The sequence below is a fragment of the Urocitellus parryii genome, chromosome 4 (assembly GCF_045843805.1).
Source record: "Urocitellus parryii isolate mUroPar1 chromosome 4, mUroPar1.hap1, whole genome shotgun sequence".
Lineage (NCBI taxonomy): Eukaryota > Metazoa > Chordata > Mammalia > Rodentia > Sciuridae > Urocitellus > Urocitellus parryii.
The window spans coordinates 144,190,279-144,205,182 of record NC_135534.1 but is presented as its reverse complement, the minus strand read 5'-3'; the positions used below and the strand labels follow the sequence as shown (position 1 = coordinate 144,205,182).

Here is a 14,904-nt window from a genome sequence, read left to right as displayed (position 1 = left end):
CAACTCAGCCAGAGCCTGTCTCTAAATAAAATACAAAATAGACCTGGGGATGAGGCTCAGTGGTAGAGTGCTCCTGAGCTCAATCCCCGGTAACTCACTACAAAAAGAAAAATAAAAAGGCAGGGTAGTGCTAATTGGTTACAAAATTCACAGAATAATTCTTGAGCTTTGTGCTCTATATCCAGCACTGTTCTAGATACAGATACAGGGGATGTATCTGAGAATAAAACAAGTCTCCCCTCTCATACCGAAACACCTGTAATCAGATGCACGTGGGATCAAAGCCTGGTGGGGTCACTTACTAGTAATGTATCCCCAGGCAATCATTTAACAGCTCTGAACCTGAATTCTTCACCCATTAAAGGAAGCAACAATATTAAGGGCTGTCATAATTAAAAATAAAGCATATCAAGCTCTTTGGCTCAAAACAGACACTCCCCTGATAGTCTCCTCCTAGCATAAAAGAGCAGATAATCAGTCAGTGCTTCCAGCCTACACCAGAGACTCCGGAGCACACTCAGGAGAAAACTGAGGTTTTCCCTCTTTTATGTCTGCCTGATCTTTTGCTTCTTCGCTCCCTCCCTTCTTTGCAATTCTGTCCTGTTCTTAGGTATCCTGTGTCTCCCCTCTGCCAAATTACACCTTACTCCTCCCTTCAATCTGCTCCAGAAACAGTTCTATTCTTTGAGTATTCAGCTGGAGCTCTTTGAAGAAAAGCATCCAATTAAACTAATTCACCCAAGAGGTACACATGGGCTTCATGCTGCTAACCCTTTTATGACATTTTCATGTTAAAGAGGAAGCTTCTGCACATTACAGAGACGTCAGCCTTGGGGGCAGGGCAAATTTGTGAAATGTCCTCTATGCCACTCTGTATACACAATGCACTGCTACTGATGGGAGAAATCCTCTTAGTAGTGAGATGATCCAAACTGGTCAGTTGAAAATTTTGCTTTCCAGGAGCTAATTAGAATGCAGTCCTTATGCCAAACAAAAAAATGACTGGTATTCAAAGAAGGATAGACATTAAAGTAAATTTATTTTTCTGCTAACAGTAACTCTAGTGTCGGCTAGTGCTTTAATGAGGCTTCAGGATTCTAATTAAGTATTTGTCATAGAACTGAATAAAATGAACTTTTAATTATTTCCATTAGGAAATATTACTAGTTGTAATACTGAATCAGATAAAATTGAGAGAAAAGGAAAAGATAAATATTAATATTAGCTAACCAATGTGCTTGCCAATTGGGGGGAATTTTTATAATGCCAAACCAAGGTTATCAATTTATTTAAAAAGTATTTAGAACCTTCTATGTCAAAACAAATGATCAAATAACAAAGAACAAAATTTTGTTGGTTGATAATTTGTAGTAATAAAAAATGATTTATAAAAAGATGGGAAAGCAAGAAGAAAAGGAAATCAAAGGAGCAGTCCGCTGCTGAGAGCCCTGCAGTCTTGGCTGAACTGTAGGAGTGAACTTCTTTAATGAGCAAAGGCTGGTGGGCTCTGGGAAATGGAATGGGAAGCTTCGAAAGCTGGACCACCAGCCTCCAACCTGAGCTGGTAAATGCTGATTAGGTAAGCAGGCTTGCGAAATGAGGTTCAGCCCACATAATTTATTAGCATAATTATTAGTCATAACTGCTATCATTCATTGAGCCCCTATCATGTTGCAGGCATTGGACTTTACCTATCATCTTCACAAAAACCCTTTGGGGAGGTGGGAGTTAATATTCTCATTTGTCAGGTTTTAAAAAACCCAAGGCTCAGAGAGGGTGATTAACATGCACAAGGTCACACAACTGCTGATGAATGCCAGGCCAGCATCTGTACTCAGGACTTGAATCTGAGACCACAGTACATTTCAACAGGTTTACTGTTTTGTTCTGCAGGCTGCCTACTGCTGACCCAGAGAGCCTTCTATTTCACATTTGGGAAGTTGTTGGCCTGAGTACCTCTCCAAACAGCCACAGTTTTGCTGCAAAAAGACCACTTTGAAGGCATCCCAGGTTGCAGGTTTGCTTTCTAAAAACAAAATTTAAGAGGCAGCTATCCAAGGAACTTGATTACCACATTTCTCAAAGCCATTTTCCAAGCAGAAAGATTATTCAGAACTACAACCACCACACAGATCCACCAATGCCACTTCTGAGCAGATATCTAAGGGAACTGGAATCAGGACCTTGAAGCAGTACACCTATGCACACCTATGTTCAATGCAGCATTAGTCACAGTAAGCCAAGGCACAGAAGCAACCTTAATATCCATTGACAGACATATGGATTAAGAAAAGATGGTTTTATACATTCAGCCTTTAAGAAGAAGGACATCTTGCTTCTTCCAACAACCTGGAAGGAGCACATTATACCACATGAAAAGACACCAGACCCAGGAATAACCGATACTGAGGAACCTAAAGTAGTCAAACAATGGTGGCTGCCCAGCGCTGAAAGGGAGGGAAACTGCGGAAGTGCTCAGAGTTCAAAGTTTGAGTTATGCAAGCTGAGAAAGTGCTAGAGACCTATAGGTTATGGTGCCTAGAGTCAGCAATAATATTGCATTATGTACTTAAAATTTTGCTTAGAGAGTAGATCTTATGTCAAGCAATCTTATTTCAAAAATGTAAAGAAGACAGAAGGTGAAAGGAAACTCTTTGAGAAGAGATTTATGCCACAGACTGTGGAGATGGTTTCATGATTATATTTTTATCTCCACACTTGGGAGAGACTTTGGGGATTGATCACATGACTCAGTGGAGTTAGGTCAGGGGACCCTGATCTACGTGCCGCCTCTCAGAATTGACATGTTTCAGAAAAAAACACTAGAAGTTGCTTGACAGAACCCCGGATTCTCTTTTAGAACCACCTCTTGCTGCAGAACCTTCTGAGCCCCGGACATTACAGAGCACCGAGGTGGTCTGTCCTAGGCCTGCAGGGAGGCAGCCCAGGGGCGATGGGGAAGAGGCTGACCTCCAGGGAGACTCCTGAGCATCTGGCAAGGAACTGCAGGGATGATGAGAATTGGGATTTATGACACTTGAGGAATCACCAATGTTCAAGGAATCTTATTTTTCTTGGGAGATTCCAATAGGAAAATAAAGGGAAAGGGACAAAATCAAAATGCATAAACCCCCACCTTCCTATAATATAAAAAACTTTACTTCCCCTTCACCCTGCTTAAGATGGATAGAGGAAAACTATTCAGCAAGCACATGTCCCAGAGAGGGGAGAACAGGAGACACCAAGCAAGCAGGGGGTGGGGCTGGCCCCCAGGGCAGGACCTGCCCCCATAGGCCCTTACCCACCATCATGCTCCCAGTGTGGAAAGCAGCACGGAAGGACAGATTCTGCGCAAATCCATACAGGTGTGTTTTCTGACTAGATAAGAAATTGCCCAACTCCACCTCATGTGACCTTCCATGAAGTCAGGATAGAGACAGTGAAAAATGAACCAATTCACCCCAGCAAGCTCCAGCACCTCCCGGTCAGCAGTATCAACGGCTCCTGATACATCTAACAGAAATGCTGCAGTGGCTGGCCAGGTCCGCCGTTGGGACAAATCTATCAATCAATGAAGCTAACACAGAGACTAGCTCATGCGCAAACCTACAACACGAAGGACAGGAAACCAACGGCAGCACAATAAAATCTGGGATTCTGTCAGCATTTGTCTTTAAGGATTATACTGTGCCCTCGGGCAGCCATCTGTGGGGCCTCAGTTTCCAGATCTATAAAGTGAAGGGGTTGAGTTCAATGACCTGTAACTTCTCTCTCTTTCAGAATTTAAATTCTATCATTGTTATGATTTCTCAAATCTCCATTTCTTTTAAGCTCTAGCGGTTTAAGTGCCTGTTCAAAGTCAGAATTAATGGAGTACAAAACAGAGTTGAGTAATTTAGCATCAAGTGATTACTTCCGAAGCAAGAAATTAAGACCTTTCCATCCCTAATAGACATTAGCATCTTCTGTCAATAATGGACTGAGCTCTTTCCAATCACTGGGATTTGGCTGCTAAATGGGATGAGGTTCAATTCCTCCATTCTTAGGCCACCATGTAAGAGCTGCTTCCAGTGACATACTGACAGCCTCTGTGTCATCATCAACTGCCAATCAAGTAACAGCTCGGCCGAAATCAGATCTTTAGCTAATTCTGCACCATGAATTCTGCACAATTTTAACATTATTGGTTCTTCGGGATCTCTCTGGGCTATCTCAAGAGTCCAGCCCTGGCAGGAGTGTCAATCATCACTCTTTGGTGTGAGTCTCAATCATTGTCCAGTGTGAATTCACAGGCTTGGATGCTCACTTCCATTAGAACAGAAAGGACATGTCTCCCATCTTTCCTGTGAAGAAGAGGCCCTAGTGGAAATAGCTGTTGCCATACTATGTCAACCAGAGAGCAGGTGGAATCATCTTCTCCTTTATCAGTTGTTTTTGGCTATTAGTCTAGATCATCCAGCAATGAGAAAATACCTATGAGAGATGAAAATCACTACACTCTTCACCAACACCTCTGCTTCTACAAGAGCTGGAGTTTTATTGTGGAGATGGATTGGGATTCAGTGCAAGGTGGCTGTTAGGCAGAGATGGACTATGCTGGCAGGACTTGTCTTATGATCTGTGACCCACTTTTACACTTTTCTTGCAGGGAGAGCAGGGAGCAGTGGTGAAGGAAATGGTCTAGCTACCTGACACTTTGGGCACTGGCCAGATACCAGATGAGGATATCTTTAGGACTACTCTGACCCTGAGGGAAATGGAAATGAAACTATTGGACTTCATTTTCTACCCACCAAACAGAGAGAAATGTAGATGTTCGAAAATACCACATTGCTAGGAATATACTTCTACTCGAAATGCAAACTGGTCTTGGGGTTAATTTGGCAGTATTAAGTACAACCTAAAATAGAGGCTTTTTTTGAAATGCCCTTTCTTAGTTTGCTCCCCAGAAAAACACTAGCAAATTTGCATAAGGAGAAGGCAGCACTGTTTGTGTGTAAAAAAGAGGGAAATGATGTGACTGTTGATAAATGAGGAATTAACCAACACAGGATGATCCATTCATATTGTGGAACAGTATTTGCCAGTTAGAAAGAATAGAGGTACTTTAGTCAGAAGGAAGTGAAGGGAGAAGAGGGGGAATGGAGGTAGGAAGGATAGTAGAATGAATCAGACAATAGGACCCTATGTGCATATATGATTACACGACCTGTGTAACTCTACATCATGTACAACTAGAAGAATGAGGGGTAATACTCCATTTATGTATGATGTGTCAAAATGCACTCTACTGTCATGGACAACTAATTAGAACAAATAAAAAAAAGAATAGAGAAGACCTACAGGTACTAACGTGAGAGATCTCCAAGACCAACTGCTGACTGAGAAAGAAGCTGAGGAACAATGTGGTGATTACCACACCACTTGTTTCAAAAGCCAAGCAAACCATGTATTTCTGTAGAAACACATGTCTGCATGTCATTTCATGGCAAAAGGTCTGGAATAATGACATAACTTGATGAGTTCAGCTCTCAAGGCAACAAATAAATTGAGGGGAAAACAGGCCACAGCACACTATTTCGCCGAGAAAGATTACAACTGAAAAGAAAAATTGTATTTTTTTTTAAAGAAAGTTGTTAAGAAATATGGAGAAAATAAAACAGCAGCGTTCTTTGTTCACTTAAGCAAAAATAAAGCTGTCATAACCTTTCAGAAACAGGGTCTGAAAAACCAGTTTTCCAGAGTTATTTTTGACTGTTATCTAAACCTCTGGTACTTTTTAGATGAGTAAAGTATGAAAGATAGCTGTAGCAAGTTTCATCTTGATGAAGTATGAAATGGATGACTGCAAACTATGATGACAGAAAAGAAACCCATTAACTGCAGTCTAACTATATTGTTAAGAAGAACCACTGTAAACTATTTTGAGTTTTGAAAATGCTACTTTGCAAAAGATCTAACTTGATAAAACTTAAGAGTGAACTGCATTATCACTGCCAATTTGTCCTGACCCAGCAGCTCAATAGAGGCCTGGAAAATTCCTTTGGTTCAACAGCTGTTTGGGTAGTGAACTTTAGGCAACAATTTAGATGTACTCAATTTTCTTGTTGAACTTCAGTGGTCATGCAACTTTTAAAGCAAAGAACTGACAACTAGAATAAAAATATACTGTAATATCTATTAAACACCATATAGTGTTTTACAGAACACAACTTTTGTTACCAGCCTGTGATATTATAATGGGGCCACAAATACAGAATTTGGAACACAGCAACATTGAAAACACTTCAAAAAAACGAAAATCAGGTTTCGCTCCACATACACGAAAGAGATTGCTACTTATGGACAAGTGACTTGAGATTAGGAGGCAAGAGATTCTGTCCTCAAGATGTACCTTGAGCCCACCCAAGAACCAAAATATCTCCCCAATTTCATCATTAAACATCCATTTCAGAATAAACACTGACTGCCTTTTAAAATGCAAATAATCAAGAGGACTGAGACATAAAATCAATATTATTTTACCATGTTATTTATCAAACTGTATTTTCTCTAGGGATAGGAGGGGCAAGAGGGGAATAGCTGCTGAAAATCAGAAAAAGTTGTGTGTTTATAGGGAGCTAACTGTGTGAGGACCGCGGAGGAGAAAGAGCTACAGTCAGCCCTATTCATCATTTGGTCTCCTTCTTGGAACTGGTCTTGACTGGAACACTTTCAACTGTAAATTTCTCAAGAATTTTGGCAGGCTCAACCCCAATCAGGAATATACAATTAAGGAGATCATGGAATTCCTGCAACCATTTAAAGTTACTAGAATTTACTATGCCCTACCCAGGTGCCAGGTGCAGTGCTAAGTTCTTTCTATGCTCTGTGTCACATAATCCACACAAAACTAATACTGTCACCTCTGACCTCTAGTCAGGTGAACTGAGGTGGAGAGAGGGGAAGAAACTCACTGGTGGTCATGCTCCCAGTGGAAAAGGAAATTCATCTGGAAAAGAGCCACTTCTCACCAGCCCAATAACCTTCAAACTTTAAGGAAATGAAGAATGACACCACACCAAGTCCAGGACCTAAGTTGGGTGTTGGGCAGCTATAACTTTCCTGGAAAATGTCTGGGTAAATGTACTATCAGGTATGAGTTCTGGGATGATCCTCTAAGCAGACTGGTGCCCAAGTCTCGTCTGCTTGGCAGCACCTCTGGGTAAGTGTCAGTTCCTGGGATGGGCACCTTCCCATCTCAGCACTTCTCTGATCATCTTTCTTCAGGCACACGTGTGACTCGAGTGAGGGGGGTTAGGGGTTAACACCTGGAGCTCCTGCTTTGTCTGCCACCTGGAAGTCTTTCTAGGAGCCCTGCAGAAGGCCCCAAATTTAACTCATGTTACCCTCACAACTTCATGTTGGCTTTTCTTCCTTCCCTTGACCCTTCCCTCCTGTGCCCTTGACTTTCCACCTAATACCTCCTGCACACAGGTCCTTGTCTTTGGTCCTGCTTCAATGTATTTCTCACATTAATAAAAAAAAATAATACGGTCATTCTGACAGGTGTGAAAATGATGTCTGATACAGATATAATGTCCATTTTTCTCCAACATTTTTTACTGTGGTAAAATACATAACATGAAATTTATCCTCTTAACTATTTTTAAGTGTGCAGTTCAGGGTCAGTAAGTAGATATTTTATTGTTGTGTAAACATCACCACCTTCTAAACTTTTCCATCTTTTACCCTGAAACTCTGTACCCATAAACCAGTAACTTGCCCTTATCTCCCCCCCCATTCCACTTTATGTCTCTATCACTAATTTATAAATAAAATCAAACATAATTTGTCTTATTGTGATTGGTTTACTTTACTTAGCATAATGTCTTCATTCATGTTCTCAAGTGTCAGTCAGAATTTCCTTCCTTTTTAGGGTTGAATGATATTCCACTGTATATGAATACCATATTTTGCTGATCCGGTCATTTACAGATGGACACTTGGGTTGTTTATTTTAGTTTATTATAAATAACAATGCTGTGAACATGAGTATACAAATACCTCTTCAATACCCTGTCTTCAATTATTTTGGGGTATATACCCAGAAGTGGAACTGCTAAATCATGTGATGATTCCATATTTCATTTTTTTGAGGACAGCCAGGCTGTTTCCTACAGAGGCAACATCACTTTATATTCCCACCAACAGTGCAGGTGAGTTCCAATTACTTCACAGAGTTGCCAACACATTATTTTCTATTTTACTGTTTGCATATAGTAACTATTCTAATGGGTGTAAGACAATATCTCATTTGGTTTATATTTCCCTGATAATTAGTGATATCGAGCAGATTATTTTAGTAGACTTAGCAGTCACTTGTAAATCTTTGGTTAAATGTCTATTCAATTTTCTTGCCCATTTTTGAACTGGGTTGTTGAGTTTAGCAGTTCTCAGTATATTCTGGATACAGCAACTTATCACATTATGATTTACAAATATTTTCTCCATATTCTTTTGATAGTGTCTTTTGATGTACAAATACTTAAAATTTTCATAAAATCCATTTTGTCTTATTTTTTTAGTTGCCTTTGTCTTTCATGTTATATACAAGAAATCACTGTCAAGACCAAGATCATGAAGCTTTTGCCCTATGTTTTCTTCTACAGTTTTACAGGTTTAGGTGTCACGTTTATGTCTTTGATCCATTTTGAGTTAACTTCCATATGTAACGTTAGGTAAGGGTTTCCCCACTCTGCTACATGCATATCCAGTTTTCCCACAGCCCCTTGCTGATGGTCTTCCATCAGATGTTCTTAGCAGTCTTACAACATATCACTTGGTCATTCATGTGAGAGTTATTTCTGGGCTCTGTGTGCTATTCCATTAGTCTCTATCTTTATGCCAGAATAATATCCTTCCTTATAGGTATTAATGGGAATTATTAAAGCACACACACAGGGAAGGGAAGGGAAACAATGTGCAATATCTATATGAAAGAAATTATAAAATTTCTGGTTCTACTTATTGTATTTCTACAATTTTTTCACAATGAATTCGAATTTTTTCACAATGAATTCATATTGCTTTTGATAAAAATTATAAGGGTAATGTATGAAGCACTGAAATAAGAACTACACAGAGGATAATGCAAAGTCCTCTTCCAGCATCTGTAGTCTGCATTAAATGCAACAAAGAAATAACACAGTCTGAAGAACAAATGAAGAGAAAGAATATAACAGAGGATGGTTTAGATCTAGAATGTCACCCTACCTCAAAGCTCCTGTGTTAAAAACTTGGTCACCAGGGCTGGGGTTGTGGCTCAGTGGTAGAGCACTCACCTAGCACATGCAAGGCCCTGGGTTCGATCCTCAGCACCACATAGAAACAAGTAAATAAAATAAAGATATTTTTTAAAAAAAGAACCAAACTTGGTCACCAGCCTTTGGTGCTGTTGGAGGTAGATCCTAGTGGGAGCAGGTAGGTCACTGGTGCCCTTGAAGGGAATATTGGGACCTTCACCCTTTCTCTTCTTTTGTTGCTTCCCAACACCACAGGTGACCCGATTTCCACTGCCACTTGCTTCCACCATGACATACTCTGCTGCAACAGGCCGAAAAGCAACACTGCCAAGACACTATGGGAGAAACCTCTGAAGCCATGAGCCAAAATAAACTATTCTTCCTTATAAACTGATATGCTCAGATATTTTGTCACAGTCATGGAGAGCTGATGAACACATTTTCAGCCCATGTAGGAAAGTTGAATATTACAAAACAAGACTGACCAGGAAAAATTCCCAATTCTTTTCATTCATTCTGGAGAGTTAGTGATGGCTAATTAAATTAGAGAATTAGTGAATGAGAGAAGTTGAGAGGACTGCAAAGAGGGAATCAAGATTATTCCTACCATTTAGTACAACTTGATAATAAATTCAACCGAAGTGAGCAGAGAGTCAAAAGGAGGTCCTTGGTGACCAGGTGAGCAGTCCCAGGAGCAGAGGGTGGGCACTGTGGTCAGCAAGCCTCACAAGGAAGAGGATGACCTATCTAGGACATTGAGAGTTGAACAGGGGCTAGGATGGGATCCAGTAACTATATAGACAAAAAGGATTCTGAGAGGAAAGTCTACATGCAGAATAAATGTGTCATTAGTAAAAACCAACTTTACATGGATCAAAGACCTAAAATCTTATCTAATATGTATACTCTTAGGAGAGAACAGGCTAAGGATGTGAATAAATATTTCTCCAAAGAAGATATACAAATGACCAACAAGCACATGAAAAGATGCTCATCATCATCAGACATCAGGAAAATGCAAACCAAATCCACAATGACTTATACTGTGGGTGATTACACCCACCAGAAAGTCTATGAATTAAAAAACAACAGAACAAAACAAGTGTCAGGAATAACGTGGGAGGATTGGAAACTTTGTGCATTGCTGACTAGAATGTAAAACCATGCATTCCCTGTGGTCAAGATGGACAGTTCTTCAGAAAGTTAAACAGGGAATTATCCTATGACATAGCAATTCACCTCCTGTGGGTATTTCCAAGGGAAATGAAGATAGGGACTTGAACAGACTGTTTACACAAATGTTCAAAACTGCACTAGTTCACAGTAGCCAAAAGGGAGAAACAAACTAACTGCCCATCAAGAGAAGAGCCAAGGAAAAAAGTGATCTATCCATACAATGGAATATTATTCAACCATAAAAATGAACGGGGTTTGATATGCGCTCCAACATGGATGAATAAGCTAAGCGAAATAAGCCAAACACAAAAAGACAAATTTTGTATGATTCCACTCACATGTTATCTAGTTTGGCACACTCATAGAGCCAGAAAGCACAACTGAAATTATCAGGGTCTGGATGATGTAGAAAATGGGAAGATACTGCTTAATGGGAAGAGTTTTCTTTGGGGGATGATAAAAACGTTCTGCAAATTGATAGTGGTGATGGTATCACAGCATTGTGTACAAACTATATACTAACATTTATGGCAAGTTTTATTATGTGTATTTAGAATAACAAGAAAATGTACAATAAAAATAATTATTATAGGGCTGGGGCATGGCTCAGTGTGGTACAGTGTTTGCCTGGTACTTGCAAGGCCCTGGATTCCATCCCCGGCACACACCAAAACAACACCACCAACAACAAGTATTAGTGCTACATTAAAAGAGACATTATTAATATGGCCAAGCAAATCTTGAAGAAAAAGATCAGTGGAAGACAACCATGATGCATCCAAAAGAAAGAAAAGAAAGAAGCAAAAGAGAAAATCATGATATAGTTCTTTTAACTAGTTTTAAATATGAAATGAATATTTCATAATGATAGGTTGAGTTCCCACAATCAAACCCTTCCATAACTGTGTCCAGTCAAGAAGGGTCAGATCTCTGGTTAGCCTGATCTGCAAAATGATGGCAGCCATTTCAACAGTTTTCTCTAGACTCACAGAGTAAATAAATATCAGGTAGCACACATACTTCATGACATAGAGCCAGTAATCTAAAGAAAGAGAAACACACTGTCCAAAATTTAGTTTCTTTGCTTAGAAATTACTGGCACAAGGACCAGTGCTCTAGAGCCCAGTGCATCGCTGACACATACAAGCAGAAACTGGAGACAGGCTGACACCAGAGTTGGTGTAACAGTGTCTCCAGCCTTGGAAATGACCTTGGGTAACTTCACTTATGTAGAGAGTCGAGGGGAATGACCTTTCCCCCTAAGAAAATATAGTGTTTCAAGTACTATTCACAGGATTAAAAAAATGAACATATCATATGCCTCCATTTCCTGAAGACAAACATTTGGTTTGGTAAGTAAACAAAAAGTCATTTATACTCACAAAAGACCACTTGGACACATATAAACATTTCTAATTTACTCCAATGGGTCTGGAGGGGGTGTAATTTATTGCAGTCCACTTAGCATTGTAACAAGTGCTTTTCAAAAACCGACATTGATTCATGAAAATGAACATGCGACTGTCTTTGCACATAAACCCTCACAGCCTCAGGCAAGTGCTGATAGAAACGCAGTTAGTACAAGGCATGGCAAGAGCGGCATGCGGAAGCAAGCAATTACACCGGTATTTAACCCAATCTATTGCTCATCAGAAGAGTGCTTAGCACTGGTGTTAGACCTAGACAGGCTGACAAGGAACACAGCCACTTAACTGTCCCCTCCAGCGATTACACTCTCTCAACCCATGAGTGTGTCAAATTAAAACAAGTACGCATTGACTTTTTGCTTCTGTAAACATTAAAGGGTGATTGACAACTTGGGGCTGCAAGCAGCCTGCCATTATCATCTGTGCCTCTTTGCTTATCTTGCTCTTGGCCCGGGTAGTATGTTTCCTTAGCAATATTCCTATGGGACAGGAAAGATATCAGAGCTTTGCCAATGGAGTATCTTATCTTGCACAAAAGTGCCTAAGAGTGACTCTTAAAAACTGGGTTTTTAAAAGATGAACATTTGCCATTTTCAAATAGTAAAACTCTAGCCACTTCCAATTAGAAAAATGGAGAATCAATCAATCTCTTATATACACTACTATTCTCGCTGCTCTATCATAAAGCCTGATTCTGGAAGGATTCCCTTCCCCTGTTATCCTATTCTCCTATCTCTGAACTGTAGGGAGTAAAGACAAGATACAGTTGGGAGGCTGACAGAGACAAGTAAATAAAAGTAAAAGATAACCAAGAAAGTTATTCACCAGAGACGGGGTGAATCATTAACTGGCAACTTCACAAGTCTGTGCTTGGAATTCAACACTCCTGTCTGACATTCTCTGAAGTTTATAGAAAAAGGCCATAGGCAAGTATCAAACCTTAACCCTTCGGCCACCTTCCCATTTGGGTGTCAAGATCATTTCAGTTGGGGAAAGGACAACCTCGTCCAAAAATGGTGCTGAGAAAACTGGACATCCACATGCAAAAGAATGAAAGATGGACCCTTGCCCAACACCACCTAGAAGTACTAACTCAAAATGAATCAAAGACCTGGGGTAAAAGGTAAAGAGACAAAGTATACAACTCTTACAAGACAACACCCATAGAGTATAGTTTTGTGACACCGGACTTTGCAATAATTCCTTGATTATAACACCAAAAACAGGCAGCAGACGAAAAGTAAGCAAACCAGACTTCACCAAAATTCTAAAATGTTATGCATCAAAGGACACAATCAACCGTCAAGAGGAAATCCACAGAATGGGAGAAAATGTGAGCCAGTAGTGTATTTGTAAGGGTGAGTGCCACCTTCCCAGCCCTTGGTTTCAATGTCTGCTGTCCCTGCCAAGTTCCCAAGGCTCACAGGTGGCCTCCAGGCTATCAGGCAAGTCTTCCCCCTGGGCTATTGGACTGCGATCAACCAAGTCTGGCTTTAGTTACTCACCTCCATCTATTTAAAAAACGTGCACCTCACAGGTTGAGTCCAGGGACCTGCTCAAGTTTCTCAGCATTCACTCAACAGGTCTGTCAGAAACACCTCCTCAACCTGACAGGTTATTTGAATAGGGCTGAGGTTCCCACCACAGTTAGACTTTTAAAATGGTATTTGCTGAATGTATGGCACTTGTGATCATGCCTTTGTTCTCAGCTTTTTGCACTGAGCTACCCCTTTCTGTCACTATGAAAGTCCAAAAGTCCTGTCAAATGGAACTTTCCATGATGGAGGAAATGTTCTATTTCTGCGCAGTCCAAACTCTTTCTAGCCAGGTATGGATGCTGAGCACTCAAAATGTGACTGGCATGAGAGAGAAACTGGATTTTAAATTTTAACTAATTAAACTCTAAACGGCCCTGTTTGGTAGCTACTGTCCAGGATGGAGCGGTCTAAGACATCAGGCTGAAGACAGGAGTTTCAATGCTGGAGCCTGAGGTGGAAAGAGTCTCTTAGCAACAAGTCAGGAGAGATGAGATCATCCAGAGCTGTGATAGTCTGATTTATGCTGCTATAACAGAATACCTGAGACCAGGAATTTATAACGAACAATGTATTAGGCTCTCAGTTCTGGAGACTGAGAGGTAGAAAAGCATGGGGCCAGCACCCAGCAAGGGCCTTCTCTCCATGTTGCTCTGGCAGAGGCAAGAGGGCAAGGGCACAAGACAGGGAGTGGGACAGAGCTCCTCCTTTGTTAGGAGTCCATCTCTGGGAGAGCCAACCTGCCCGCAGTAACAGCCTTAATCCATTCACTAGGGCAGGGCCCTCATGACCTGGTCACTTCTTAAGAGTCCCACCTCTTCATCTTCTACAACGGTGACCTCATTTCTGAGTTCTAAAGCCGACACTCAGTCCACAGCCCGGCTCCACTCCCAGCTGTGTAATCTGTGCTCTGCTCAGCAATTCGCTCCTCTCTATAGTGGGGTCAGTGGTTTTGCTCTGCCTACCTGTGGTATAACAGAAAGGTATTTTGTCTTTGTGCCAGTTACAACACAGAGTTCCTAAAACCCTTGGAATTTCCTGAGTGACAAGGGTGACTAATGAGGTGACTCCTGGAGGGCCCCTAGATGACCTCTGGATGGGGGCTGACTGCCAGAAGCATGGAAAGTTGAGAGACTACCAGAGGCTCTGAGCCCCTCACCTGGGCTCACTCCCAGTACCCTACCCCATGCATCTCTCCACATGGCTGCTCCCAAGTTGAATCCTTTATAGAAAAACCGTAATAGTAAAGCATTTCCCAAGTTCTCGGAGTTGTCCAAGTGAATTACTTGAAGAATCCTCGAGTTTTAGACAGCCTGGTAGAAATGTGGAAAGGCTGAGCACTCTAATTCTGACTGCAGTCTGAAATGGGGGAAGTTTTGTAAGACTGAGCTCTTAAGCTGTGGGGTCTGGGCAAACTCTAGAGAGTTCATGAGTGTCAGCACTGAAGGGAATTGTAGGACACCCAGTTGGTATTAGAACCCA

General features: G+C 40.9%; 1 protein-coding gene across 1 annotated transcript in view; it reads right to left on the bottom strand.

The window, feature by feature from the left end:
• The window catches only part of Dmrt1 (doublesex and mab-3 related transcription factor 1), a 101,469-nt gene that overhangs the window by 14,134 nt on the left and 72,431 nt on the right, over positions 1-14,904 (bottom strand). The gene's annotated exons all lie outside the window — the stretch shown is intronic.